This window comes from Hypomesus nipponensis, chromosome 19, assembly GCF_054491055.1.
Source record: "Hypomesus nipponensis isolate SF chromosome 19, ASM5449105v1, whole genome shotgun sequence".
In the NCBI taxonomy this organism is placed as follows: Eukaryota; Metazoa; Chordata; class Actinopteri; order Osmeriformes; family Osmeridae; genus Hypomesus; species Hypomesus nipponensis.
In genome coordinates, this window is record NC_140379.1 from 407,501 (window position 1) to 421,070 (window position 13,570).

Consider the following 13,570-nt stretch of genomic DNA (forward strand, 5'->3'; position numbering starts at 1 on the left):
CTGACTGTGTGACTGTGTAACTGACTGTGACTGTGTGACTGACTGTGTGACTGTGTGACTGACTGACTGACTGTGTGACTGACTGTGTGACTGACTGTGTGACTGTGTGACTGACTGTGTGCCTGACTGTGTGACTGACTATGTGACTGTGTGTAACATAATGTTGCATTGTGCATGCGGAGCCTTTGTCAGTGTGACCTTCCTCAAGGGCGCACCTCCCCAGGTGATCATATGATCAATAAACTTTGATTGATTGATTGATTGACTGTGTGACTGACTGACTGTGTGACTGACTGACTGACTGTGTGACTGACTGACCGACTGACTGTGTGACTAACTGTGTGACTGACTGACCGTGTCACTGTACTGGCCAGCTTTTATCCAGTAGCTTGCCCTGATTGGCTGAAGGTGTAGCTTTGGTCATCGTTAGCTGGCCGGGGAGCAGGAATCTGTGGTCCTTCCAATGGATCACATGACCCCGAGCTCCAGGGTTGCCACAATAAACATTCTGTAGATACACACACATACACACACCGTGTAGATACACACATGTACACACTGTGTAGATACACACACACACACTGTGTAGATACACACACACACATGACCATGTGGCATCATTAGTTTCTTCACAGTCGGACCATAACTAACTGTTTCTGGGACTAGTCCTCCCCTGGACTAAAGGTGATTACCTGCTCCTGATTCCCCTGACAGGGTTCCCACTGCAGCCTCGGAGGTCACAGTGTGTGTGTGTGTGTGTGTGTGTGTGTGCGCACAGAGCTCCAGGTAATTAACCAGTAGTACAGATTTGAGGAGAACAAGGATGAGGAATCTTAAGTTTCTCTCCAGTCATTTCTTCTAAGAAAGGAAAGAGGAGGATGACAGTGGAGGATGAGAGGAGGGTGAGGACGGAGGGTGAGGGTGGAGGATAGGAGAGGAGGGTGAGAGAGGAGGGTGAGGGTGGAGGGTGAGAGAGGAGGGTGAGAGAGGAGGGTGAGAGAGGAGGGTGAGAGAGGAGGGTGAGAGAGGAGGGTGAGGGTGGAGGGTGAGAGAGGAGGGTGAGAGAGGAGGGTGAGAGAGGAGGGTGAGAGAGGAGGGTGAGGGTGGAGGGTGAGAGAGGAGGGTGAGAGAGGAGGGTGAGAGAGGAGGGTGAGAGAGGAGGGTGAGGGTGGAGGGTGAGGGTGGAGGATGGGAGAGGAGGGTGAGGGTGAGGGTGAGAGGGGAGGATGAGAGAGGAGGGTGAGTGTGAGAGAGGAGGGTGAGAGAGGAGGGTGAGGGTGAGAGAGGAGGGTGAGAGAGGAGGGTGAGGGTGAGAGAGGAGGGTGAGAGAGGAGGGTGAGGGTGGAGGGTGAGAGAGGAGGGTGAGGGTGAGGGTGAGAGGGGAGGATGTGCTCTGTAAGGATTCTCTGTTAATTGTGATTCTCCTTTAATTGGGATTCTCCTTTAATTGGGAAGGTGGTCGCATGCAATGAGGAGTCTCTATTGAGGAGGGTAAGTGTTGTGATGAGGTCTCTATTGAGGAGGGTAAGTGTTGTGATGAGGTCTCTATTGAGGAGGGTAAGTGTTGTGATGAGGTCTCTATTGAGGAGGGCCAACAAGAAAAGGTTTGTAGAGTGAGTCAATGATGCACTCACTGTCTGTTTGGTGCGTTGGAGAGGAGAGAGGAGGGAGGAGGAGGGAGGAGGAGGCAGGAGGAGGGAGGAGGAGAGAGAAGGAGGGAGGAGGAGGGAGGAGGAGGGAGGAGGAGGGAGGAGGAGGGAGAAGGAGGGAGGAGGAGAGAGAACAGGAGATGAGAGATGAAGAGGATGAAGGGGAGGGGGACTTACAGAAAGAGAATTAGGAAAACACAAAAGTTTTAATGAAGGCACTTCTGTGTTTCTAAGCAGTAATTTAGTTCATCATGAGTGTGTGAGCAGAGAGACAGAGACTGTGTAGAAAGAGTTCATGTGTCTTTAGAAGAGAAATTTCATCTGTTGGTGAAAGTGGAGTGACCGTTCTTAAGAGCTGAGAACAAGCAGAAAATATAAACACAAATTAAAATATATATGTGACACTATAACAATCTGGAAGGCATTATCACTGCCGTCATTGTCGTTTGTTCCTCCATACAACGTTAACAAGTTTGAGTGATTTTCTAGATGACTACCATTGAATTCATATTATACTCCCCTTCAACTGTTAGATTTAATCTGCCAACTCGTTTTCCTATTCATTTTGGAATCAAACTATTTGCATTTGCCAGCCCACTGAAAGCAGAAGGGCAACAGCTTGTGCAGTAATCCCTCACTCAGGGGCTGCTTGGTTTAAACACTGTTTTTGTTTCATTTGTTTAAATTGATCCTTGATCTAAGCTAGCTAAGAGATCCCCTAGGACACAGTCTCTGAGGGGAGGGGAGGAGGAGGAAGAGAGGAGGGGGAGAGGAGAGGAAGAGAGGAGGGGGAGAGGAGAGGAAGAGAGGAGAGGAGGACAAGAAGAGGAGGGGGAGAGGAGAGGAGAGGAGGGGGGAGGAAGAGAGGAAGGGGAGAGGAGGAGAGGGGAGGAGGGGGAGAAAGAGGGGAGAGGAGAGGAAGAGGAGGGGGAGAGGAGAGGAGAGGAAGAGAGGAGGGGGAGAGGAGAGAGGAGAGGAGGAGGGGGGAGAAAGAGGGGAGAGGAGAGGAAGAGGAGGGGGAGAGGAGAGGAGAGGAAGAGAGGAGGGGGAGAGGAGAAAGAGAGACGAATATATATTTTTTACATCCATTCAAAGCTAAACTAAATGTGCATTCTGCTTTAACTTGAATCAGAGGTTACTAGTGTTACTGGTTTCACCTCAGTTTGTGTGTCTGTGTGTGTGTATGTGTGCGTGTGTGTGTCTATGTGTGTTTGTGAGTGTGTCTATGTGTGTCTGAGTGGTTATCACTCATGGTGACAACACAGAGAGCTGTGTCAGGTCTTAGCAAGCTGTTATGCTATGCTAACATCATGCTAACTAGGCAATTCTACTATCAGGATAATAGCTAGCTTTGCTATGCTAACACAATGCAAACTAGGCCTATATACTGTCAGGATAATAGTTAACTACACTATACTAACATTATGCTTACAAGGCCTTTTTACTGTCAGAATAATAGTTTGCTAAACTATGCTAAAATCAGCAAGCACAACTTCTACATCTGATCAGAATAAAAGAAAAAAGTTTCAATTCCATTTATTTCCCTGAGTAAGTAAAGCAATTTAATTCACTTGAAGTTAAATGTAATTCATTTGAAATGTATTCAATTCACTTCATTGATTCCATTCTTTATTGATTCGATTGAAGGTCCGTATATGTTTATATGTTTATTGTTTGCACCTTCCGGCCACAGTAAATTCCGTGTTTGTGTAAACCTACATGGCGAATAAAACCAAATTCTGATTCTGATTCTGATTCTAATAGAAAGTCAGGCTTTCTGGTGAGATTTTCAAAATCTCCCTGCAAAAGGACATGTCCCTCTTCCGTCCTCAATGTTCCCTTTATTCACTGCGTGGATTCACTGAAATAACATCATAATATATGAACTTTATTGGCCGGGTTTCTCAGATTCGTTAAGAAGCTCTTAACGCTAAGAGCTTCTTAACGAATCTGGGAAACCCGGCCATTAACAGTACAATAATGTGAAGCTGTGTTTGTGTAGCACCCACAGATCTGACACTGTGGTCAGGGTTGGGATTCAAACCTGTGACCTCTTAATGGGCAGTTAAAAGCTCTAACCACTGAGCTACATGCATCCGGTACCCTGTAGCTGCGCCAACCTAACCCCACCCATCCCAAAGTTTTTTCTGACATAAAAGTGTTCACCCTTGGAGAGAGATGTTCCAGGGGAGGGCTGTCTGAGGGAGGGTTAGGGTTAGACACGAGGGGGAGGGGGGGTAGCTGTGCTAGTGAGAGAGGGTGGTAGTGGTGGGGGCAGGGATGGAGGAGGACAGGGTAGGATGGGGGGTGATGTATGGAAGAGTAAGAGTTTATTCACCAGCGTCTGAGAGGGGCTATTCACAGTGTGAGTGTCTATAGTGGGGCACTCAACCATGGGGCCAGAGGGCTTTATCTCCACACACGCACGCACACGCACGCACACACACACACAAACACGCACACACACAAACACATTCCCCTCTGGTACCTGAAAACCTCTCAAGCAGCTAAGGGTGCCATTGAGGAAAGGAGGAGAGGAGGAGAGGAGGAGAGGGGAAGAGGGGAAGAGGAGGAGAGGTGGAGAGGTGGAGAGGGGAAGAGGAGGAGAGGAGGAGAGGGGAAGAGGAGGAGAGGTGGAGAAAGAGAAATTCATTCAGGGGAGTCTATTATTCTATGTGGTGTTGTCTTTACTCTTGAATAGAACCTGAGAGACCCTCCTCTTCCTCCCCCTCTCCTCTCCTCCCCCTCCTCCCCCACCCCTCCTCCCCCACCCCTCCGACCCTTAAGTGCCTGGTCGTCAGCTTCACTTTCACAAACTGGTAACTCCCTCTCCCTCTCTCTCTCTCTCTCTCTCTCTCTCTCTCTCTCTCTCTCTCTCTCTCTCTCCCTCTCTCTCTCTCCCCTCTCTCTGTCTCTATCTGTCTGTCTCTCTCTCTCTCTCTGGGATAAGGATCTCTCTCTCTCTCTCTGGGATAAGGATCTCTATCTCTCTCTCTCTTGGGGTAATCTATCTCCTTCACTCTCACATAGTCACTGTATGTCACTATCCTGAATGCTGTTGATGAACGGCATTGTTAAAGATGAGTTTACACCCCATTTTATTTATTTTAGCTAACACTTTTATCCAAATCGAGTTAACATATCACACTATGCCTAAACTGTTTATCTGCCCCCTTCAAGCACAGGGCTGGTCTGGAGCCACCATGACACATCCAGACATATGGTTCTCTGATTCGACTCGCCATGCCTGTTCTGGTGCCGTGTTAGAGTGAGTGTGCCACACAGACACTGTGACGAATATGGTAAGGATGTGTGTGAGGGGTGTGTGTGTCTCTGTGTGTGTGTGAGGGGGTGTGTGTGTCTCTGTGTGTGTGTGTGTGGGGGGGTGTGTGTCTCTGTGTGTGTGTGTGTGGGGGTGTGTGTGTCTCTGTGTGTGTGTGTGTGGGGGGGTGTGTGTCTCTGTGTGTGTGTGTGTGGGGGATGTGTGTGTCTCTGTGTGTGTGTGTGGGAGTGTGTGTGTGTGTCTCCGTTTGTGTGTGTGAGGGGGGGGTGTGTCTCCGTGTGTGTGTGTGAGGGGTGTGTGTGTGTCTCTGTGTGTGTGTGTGTGTGTGTGTGTGTGTGTGTGAGGGGTGCATGTGTCACTATGTGTGTGTGAGGAGTGGGGGGTGTATGGGGAGGGTACAGGGCTGATCAGTGTCCACCCACCTACCCCTAACCCATGACCCAGGACTGGACAGACAGCTCCCACATGACAGGCTCCTCCTACATGACAGGCTCCTCCTACATGACAGGCTCCTCCCACATGACAGGCTCCTCCTACATGACAGACTCCTCCTACATGACAGGCTCCTCCTACATGACAGGCTCCTCCTACATGACAGGCTCCTCCTACATGACAGACTCCTCCTACATGACAGGCTCCTCCTACATGACAGGCTCCTCCTACATGACAGACTCCTCCTACATGACAGACTCCTCCTACATGACAGACTCCTCCTACATGACAGGCTCCTCCTACATGACAGACTCCTCCTACATGACAGACTCCTCCTACATGACAGGCTCCTCCTACATGACAGGCTCCTCCTACATGACAGACTCCTCCTACATGACAGGCTCCTCCTACATGACAGACTCCTCCTACATGACAGGCTCCTCCTACATGACAGGCTCCTCCTACATGACAGACTCCTCCTACATGACAGGCTCCTCCTACATGACAGACTCCTCCTAATGGAAAATGAACGTGACGGCCTTCCTGGGAAACATCAGGATCAAGCAGCTGTCCTGGGCAGGACATGACATCACACCCTGTCCAGGGCAGGACATGACATCACATCCTGTCCTGGGCAGGACATGACATCTCATCCTGTCCTGGGCAGAACATGACTTCACATCCTGTCCTGGGCAGGACATGACATCACATCCTGTCCTGGGCAGGACATGACATCACATCCTCTCCTGGGCAGGACATGACATCACATCCTGTCCTGGGCAGGACGTGGCATCACTTCCTGTCCTGGGCAGGACATGACATCACACCCTGTCCTGGGCAGGACACCCTGGCACAGTCACCATGGCTACATTGTTTTGTGTAAATGTTTGTTGTCGATGGAAACCAGGTGAAAGATTCAACTCCTGAGAAGACCCAAGGACATGCTGGATAAATAAATATTATGGAGCAATCAAGAAAGAGGAACCTAAAGTGTGTGTGGGTGTGGGTGTGTAAGTGGTGTGTGTGTTTATGTGGTGAGTGTGCGTGTAATGCAGTACAGAATAAAAGGCTAGTTAGCCACCTAATTCCCCATGTCAAATACAATGGCAGCAATTACAGGGTCATCAGTGTTGGTGGTACATACCTTTCTGTTGCTGTGTGAGTGTGTCAGTGAGTGTGTGCGTGTCAGTGTCAGAATGTGTGTGTGTGGTCAGACCGCTCCACAGGGAGATGGTTAGTCACGGCTTCTTATTGACCCGTCACCCCCTTGTCACCGGGGGGGTCCTCACTCACCCCCTGGTCACCGGGGGGGGGGGGGGGGGGTCCTCAGTCACCCCCTGGTCACCGGGGGGGGGGGGGGGGGTCCTCAGTCACCCCCTGGTCACCGGGGGGGGGGGGGGGGGTCCTCAGTCACCCCCTGGTCACCGGGGGGGGGGGGGGGTCCTCAGTCGCCCCCTTGTCACCAGGGGGGGGGGGGGGCGTCCTCAGTCACCCCCTTGTCACCGGGGGGGGGGGGTCCTCAGTCACCCCCTTGTCACCGGGGGGGGGGGGTCCTCAGTCACCCCCTGGTCACCGGGGGGGGGGGGGGGGGTCCTCAGTCGCCCCCTTGTCACCGGGGGGGGGGGGGGGTCCTCAGTCACCCCCTTGTCACCGGGGGGGGGGTCCTCAGTCGCCCCCTTGTCACCGGGGGGGGGGGGTCCTCAGTCACCCCCTTGCTCCGACCAGAGCAGGACCACAGTCTAACCCTGCAGTCAACCCCCACCATCTGAGAATGAACAGTTCTACATCTTACTAATTTGGCAAACACTGTTATCCAAAGAAAACAGCTGATAATATTGGTTCTAATCAGTCATATTTTGACGGTAACAGGTGTTTTTCGGATAAATTGATGATGAGAGAAACTTTCAAATTCACCAGCTTCCTTCTGAATACCCTGCAGTCACACGGCTGGTGATTCTGCAACAACTTCTTCTGATCCTCTTCTCTCCTACCCCCCTCCCACCCCCTTCCTCCCCCCTCAACTGCCTGCCCTCTCACCCCCCCCACACACACACGGACCCACCCCTCCCCTCCGCTCCCCAACCCCAACCCACCAAAGCAAAGCTCTCTTTGTTAACCTAATGTGCTTTTACCAGTTGCTTTCTGCCAGGAAGACATCTGCTGTGTGACCAGTCAATATTGTGAGGCCAGTTCAAAGCTGCCAGTTCATTATCTGTGTCAGCTTAACAACCAGAGGTAGCAGGAGAGATGGGCGAGTGGTGACAGTGCGGGGGGACACAATGGAGTCCTCATTAACCAGTGATTTATCATGATGGGATGCCCATTTCAACCTTTGCTCCCCCCCCCCCACCCCCCACCACCCTTCACCACCTCCAGAAAATGAATCCTCCTATTGTTTGGGTGAGAGGAACTGTGAAAGTGGGGCTGGAGGAAGAAAGAATCAAGTTAAAAAGTCTGGTGAAAAGAGAGAGTGTGTGGCATATGTTCCTGTGTGGAGTGTGTCTTCCACGGTGCAGCATGGAGGAACACACAGACTGGTCAAACATTTCCACACAGGGGAACTGACACCAAACGAGAAAATCAAATCTAAAGAGCTGGTGGTTTAGGTTAGGTTAGGGTTAGGGTTAGGGTTAGGGTGGGTTAGGGTGGTTTTCTAACCCTTGACTCCTTCAGATGCCAATAAGGCGTTGACACATTCTTAGTCTGTTCAATTTGCATTCAAGAAGTTCCTCAAAACTTCTGAATGTTTCTGTCATGTGGAGAGACAGCCAGCAGGGAGAGCAGGTTTCTAACAGTACTTCTCCTCTCTCCCCAGACAGTGTTATATTTTATATTTTATGATATTACTTATGTGAGAGTTGAATATTAGTCGTGTCTGTCTGTCTGTCTTCCTCCTTCACTCAGTCATCCCACTCTCCTTCACTTAGTTATCCCACTCTCCTTCACTCAGTCATCCCTCTCTCCTTCACTCAGTCATCCCTCTCTCCTTCACTCAGCATCAGCGAGACTCTCTCCATCCTCTCTCCCTGCTGGTGTGAAAGTCAGATATGGCAGTCATGATGGTGTGAAACTGGTCCCAGATGTTCTTAAGCATGCTTCATGCATGCATGTGCAGTGAGATCACAGTCCATCCTTGCCCAGAGAGAGACAGCCACAGCACATAAAGCCAGTATAATGAGCGCTTAATCTTGGGTCTCTCTGGACGGAGGAGAAAAGGAATATTCAACGTAGCGGGTTTGTAAAGCGCTGGAGGATACGCCCCTTCTCTCTCCTCATCCCTCCCTCCCCCTCTCCCTCCCTCCCATGCCTGAATCCATTTGCCTAAATCAATGTGGAAGGAGGCGGCCAGGCATAATGTACCAGCCAAGGTTTGTAAACCGTTTTGTTAACAATGCATTCTGAGAGAACAGAAAGGAGTGGAAGAGGGAGAGAGAAAGAGGGAGGGAGAGAAAGGGGCAGGGTCGAGGGAGAGATAAAGAGGGAGGGAGAGAGAGGGGCAGGGAAAGGGAGAGATGGCAGAAGGGGGCTTAATGAAGAGCAGGTGGGTGGGTGTGGTGGGGCAGGACTGTTTAGGACAGGGCCTTGCGACTGGTCTCACCCTGGTCCCATCTCCACCTCGCCCCCTCCACAACCCCTCCACTCCCTCGCCCCTCTCCTCCCTCCCTCCCTCCTCCATCCCCTCCCCCCTCCTCCCCTCTCGCCTCTCCTCCTCCCTCCACTCCTCCCTCCCCTCTCCCCCCTCCCCTCTCCTCCCTCCCCTCTCCCCTCCTCCCTCCCCTCTGCTCCCTCTCCTCCCTCTCCTTCCTCCCCTCTCCCCCCTCCTCCCTCTCCCTCCTCTTCTAAACTGTGCATCCTCGTCACACACACCAGTTCTTACTTTAGTCACACCACCTGCCTCCACCATTCACACACTCACACACAGATACACTCACACTCACTCACATACACACACCCACTCCCTGACTCCCTCACAAATACACCATGGACTATGGTATCACTAACAAAGCAATTATAAGTGATCAGGTCCTATTTTTCAGTCACTGGGTAATAGTTGATCAATGCAGGGCATGGTCCTGGCTCAGGTCAGTGGTCAGTTGTTCATCTGTAGCGCAGTGTGAGGACGGACTGGTCAGTAGAGAGACAGTCCTCCACACTGCAGAGTGTTTACAGCAGGAGGGCTCATTGTTTACATCCACATACATGACATGGACCTAGAGAAACACTCCTGCTGTTAAATTAACACCCCCACCACTCCCACCTCTGGCTGGACAGCTACCCACAGAAGCCCTCTGCGGATCGGGACTGATTTGCTGCATAAGCCCCCCTGTGATTACCCATTAGGCCGGGTCTCTGGTGGCTGGAGCGTGTGGCAGGGTAGCATGTGCACCCTGTCCCAGCCTGGGCGGCTGCTATTGAAGCATCCCTCCCCTGTGCTGCTGATAATTGGCTGTGAGGGCTGTTAGACGGGCCTCTGGCTGTAGGGAACTGGAGGTGACATCTGATCAGACGTCCACTTAGACTCAGAGAGGGCTTGATCTGTCAGCTGTGGTGACAGGGTCTCCTTGGAGACGACACCTTCAGACACGGCTGACTGGCAGGTCTTTACACACACTGAGCACCTCCTCTCATGTGACAGAAAATACGGGGTGTGTTACTCGCTGCAGCTCGGTGGTTAGAGCATTTGATGGCAGATGAAGAGGTTGTAGGGTGTTGCTTTGGATGAAAGCGTCTGCTAAATTAGACAATTTTTATTATTAGCATAACAGGGAAATATGCTCTTGTTATCAATGTATTCTAACTTCAGGGTAGAGGGATTTGTCCAGTAAAAAGCAACGTATTGCTACCGCTTTTTAATTACTTTTGAGTAACACCAACTGTCTGGAGGAAAGACTCTCCTGACTCTCCAGACTCTCCTCCCCAGACTCCTCACCAGCTTTCTCTGAGATGTTCCTGGTCTTCTCTGAGATGTTCCTGGTCTTCTCTGAGATGTTCCTTGTATTATCTGAGATGTTCCTGGTCTTCTCTGAGATGTTCCTTGTATTCTCTGAGATGTTCCTTGTATTATCTGAGATGTTTCTGGTATTCTCTGACATGTTCCTTGTATTCTCTGAGATGTTCCTGGTCTTCTCTGAGATGTTCCTTGTATTCTCTGAGATGTTCCTGGTCTTCTCTGACATGTTCCTTGTATTCTCTGAGATGTTCCTGGTCTTCTCTGAGATGTTCCTGGTCTTCTCTGAGATGTTCCTTGTATTCTCTGAGATGTTCCTGGTCTTCTCTGAGATGTTCCTTGTATTCTCTGAGATGTTCCTGGTCTTCTCTGAGATGTTCCTTGTATTCTCTGAGATGTTCCTGGTCTTCTCTGAGATGTTCCTTGTATTCTCTGAGATGTTCCTGGTCTTCTCTGAGATGTTCCTTGTATTCTCTGAGATGTTCCTGGTCTTCTCTGAGATGTTCCTTGTATTCTCTGAGATGTTCCTGGTCTTCTCTGAGATGTTCCTTGTATTCTCTGAGATGTTCCTGGTCTTCTCTGAGATGTTCCTTGTATTCTCTGAGATGTTCCTGGTCTACTCTGAGATGTTCCTGGTCTACTCTGAGATGTTCCTGGTCTTCTCTGAGGGTTCAGGCTCGTCACAGGAGCTGGTCTGAAGCCCTCTGTGAAATTGCTTGTAAAAAGAGCTATCCAAATAATTATGTTATGATTCGATTTGAAACACACAAAGACAACCACACATATTTAACACACACACACACACACACACGCACAGCACACCACACCACCCTCACACACCCCACACACACAATCTTCCATCTAAAATTAAGCACATCTCTTAATTTTTTTCGACAACAAATGTCATTTAAGTTCCAACAGCTTTCTTGTTGATGTGTTCTAGGAAGCTGGGCTGTGGGGGTCTGTTTCCCCTGCTGGCCCCCAGATCACACAGACTGAGTGTGGTCCAGAGACATCTCTCCTCAATAACCACTTGAGACTGAGCCTCCCTCTTCCAGCAGCCGGGCCTTACAGCTCTCTGTGTTGACACACCCTGATTAGTTTGGTCAGCGTACAGAATCTCCCAAGAAGCCTGATCTCAGCGTCAATGCTCTTCTCTGTCCTCCCCTTTATCTCTCCATCCCTTCATCCTCCATCGCTCCATCCCTACTCTGTCACAAAGGCGGAGGTTGGTGCTGGAAGCGGGAAGGGAGAAAGGATCATAGCGCTCCGCTGCTGGGTAAACACACCCAGTTAATGGGCCCAGCCCCCCCCCACCCCCATTACCAGCAGAGGAATGTAGTCCGTCCAGTCATCATGGTAATGCTGAGCTTGCTTATCCTTTAGACACACATAGGGGTCTCACACACACACACACACACAAGCCATGCACACACACACAGGCTGTACACACAGCCCTTACACACACTGAAATGCACACCTATTACACTAAATTACACACTCACTGACACACACACACACACTCACTCACTGAAACACACACACACACACAGGGGTCTCACACTCAGGGATACACACACAGGGCCACACAAATGCATAAATCCATAGAGATCAAAACAGAATAATCTTCAGTATCTCCACTTCCATCCTCCAGAGCCCCTATTTGTAAAAATCTCCAGATCTGAGTTAGCTTGCTAGCTAATGGATAATATGCTAATGCTGGTGGGAGGAGGAGCACCGCCAGCTTATGAAGGATTAACACTTGTTGGCCCTCCCAGGCACCCCACTGAGCTAGCACGCTAATACAGGTGTTAGTAAACTGGCGTTAGCCTCCAGCTAATTAGCTTCCATTCAGCCAGTGATTGTGTGGCCGGCTCTGCCATTTGTAGTGCTGTTTGCTCATCGGCAGGGAGGTCTCTGTGTTCTGTGGTGGGTCCAACATGATCCGCCTGACTGGTCCTTTCACTCTGCTCCAAGAGCTGCTGAGCACCACTGGGGTGGGCATGGGGGAGTGGGGGGAGAGGCTGGTGGGGCCTGGGTTGGGGGATATATGCTGGAGAAGCTGTTCAAAACAACACATTCACACACACGAGGAGACTAGATTCAATGTTATACTCTTATTTTATTCTTGATCCACATCTCATCAGTTGTGGTTGCTTGCTTCTCTGTGGAAAGCCATCTAACCTTTACTTTCTCAGGTGTGTGTGTGTGTGTGTGTGTGTGTGTGTGTGTGTGTGTAAAAGAGAGGGATGACAGATACAGATCAGACAGAACTGGTCACTGGTGTGTGTCCCCATCAGTGTGATTGAATGTGGGAAAGACACACGCACACACACACACACACACACACACACAAGAGAGTAAAGGTTAGTTGGCTGACATGCCCAGTGCTCTTCTCCTGCCACAAAGGGGAGATTTAAAACAGCAAATAGATTTACCAGAGAAAACCCAAAGCCAAACACACAAGTCCACTAAGAAGCTTTGGTTTGTTATGGTGCTCCTTCACACGGCCCTCACTACTGCTCTCCTGGGAAAATGTTGTGTCTAGTCTTGTCTTACTGACAGGAAGGTTTAAGCCAGGCAGCGCAGGTTGACACAGAGGGTTGTCTAAAACAGATAGTAAATTTGTCATGTCAAGGCAACTGATCCAGAGAGGGTTAGTATTGAACATGAGGAATGTTCAAGGGTGTTGCCTCATAATCAGAACAGAACAGGGAAATATTTTGTACAATACTTTACATCTAAACATCCTTTATTCTCATGTATATAATCCCTGTTACTGAGAATTCATGTTTTAAGACAAAGGTGCTCAAATAAAGAATAACATTTAGACCGTAGAACTTTGTTGTGAATGCAAAACACAGCAGCCCGTCTGGTCTTCAGTCCACCCAGACGCTCCCATGTTACCCCGCTCCTCATCTCCCTCCACTGGCTACCCATCAATGCCCGTATCAGATTCAAGACCCTGGTACTGACCTTCCGAGCGGTGAACGGGACTGCACCTGACTACAGCAAGTCTCTCCTCCAGCCTTACACCCCCACCCACCACCTCCGGTCTTCTTCTGACAACCGTCTGGTGGTCTCACCGCTCAAGAGCGCCCGGTCCCAACACAAGCTCTTCTCCTGTCTGGCCCCCCAATGGTGGAATTACCTCCCCACCTCCATCGGGGACACTGACTGTCTCTCCACCTTCAATAAAAAGCTTAAGACGCACTTGTTCCGGGAGTACAACGGTACTTAGGAATGATTTGCTGGACC